Below are 1185 nucleotides of genomic sequence, written 5' to 3' on the forward strand. Positions count from 1 at the left end.
GGTGCACACCTGTTCCTGCGCATGCTCTCAGACTATGGAATGCCGCGGCTCCACCCTGCGCATGCTCTTATCCTATCATAGGGCCGACTCAACTTAACGCATGCTCCTAGCCTATCAGGAACTTATCGTACTTTGCGCATGCTCCTAGCTGATCAGGACCTTATCTCTACTCTGCGCATGCTCCTAGCCTCTCAGGAAATCTATCTGTACTCTGCGCATTCTCCTAGTTTATCAGGAAACTTTTCTCTACTCTGCGCATGCTCATAGACTCTCTGGCGCTCTATCTCTACTCTGCGCATGCTCATAGCCTCTCAGGCGCCTTATCTCTACTCTGCGCATGCTCCTAGCCTAATAGTTAAAGGTATCTCTACTCTGCGCTTGCTTCTAGCCTATCAAGAAAAATATCTGTACTCTGCGCATGCTCCTAGCTTATCAGGAAAGGCATCTCTACTCTGCGCATGCTCCTAGTTTATCAGGAACATCTCTACTCTGCGCATGCTCCTAGCTTATCAGGGAACATCTCTACTCTGCGCATGCTCCTAGTTTAACAGTAAAGGTATCTCTACTCTGCGCATGCTCCTAGCCTATCAGGAAACCTATCTCTACTCTGCGCATTCTCCTAGCCTAATAGTTAAATCTATTTCTATTCTGCGCATGCTCCTAGCCTATCACTGTCGCGTGATTCATTCTGCGCATGCTCTTCCCCGTGAGCCGAGTCTATCCACTCTGCGCATGCGTCTGCTTTCTTGCGCGAACCCGTCCCTCAGTAATGACCAATCAGGACGTGTCATACACCGGGGTTCACTCAATCGCACATTCAATGACGTCACGTTTATTAACATTTTACTCCTCTCCCCCCCCCCGCATTTCAGGTGGTGGGAGCGCATGGTGCGAGGTTCCCTGCAATCAATAAAGCAATGGATGATTTATGGGGGGGCAACAACACACATTAGTTTACAGGAAGTGGATCCCGAGCATTTAGCACTTTGCCTGGTTCCACGCAGCGTCCTTTGCGCACGTGGGTTCCCCCCCATTTCCACCTTTATGATAACATTAGTGCTGAAGGCATTGTGCACACACACGTGCATGCGTGCCACACATAACCAAACTTCCCAGCCTGCTCTGCATACATGCCAACATTCTGTGACCAAAAATCTGTAGGAATCTTAAAGTTTCAAAAATAGT

Source organism: Ambystoma mexicanum, chromosome 6p (assembly GCF_040938575.1).
Source record: "Ambystoma mexicanum isolate Mex_15411 chromosome 6p, UKY_AmexF1_1, whole genome shotgun sequence".
NCBI classification, from domain to species: Eukaryota; Metazoa; Chordata; class Amphibia; order Caudata; family Ambystomatidae; genus Ambystoma; species Ambystoma mexicanum.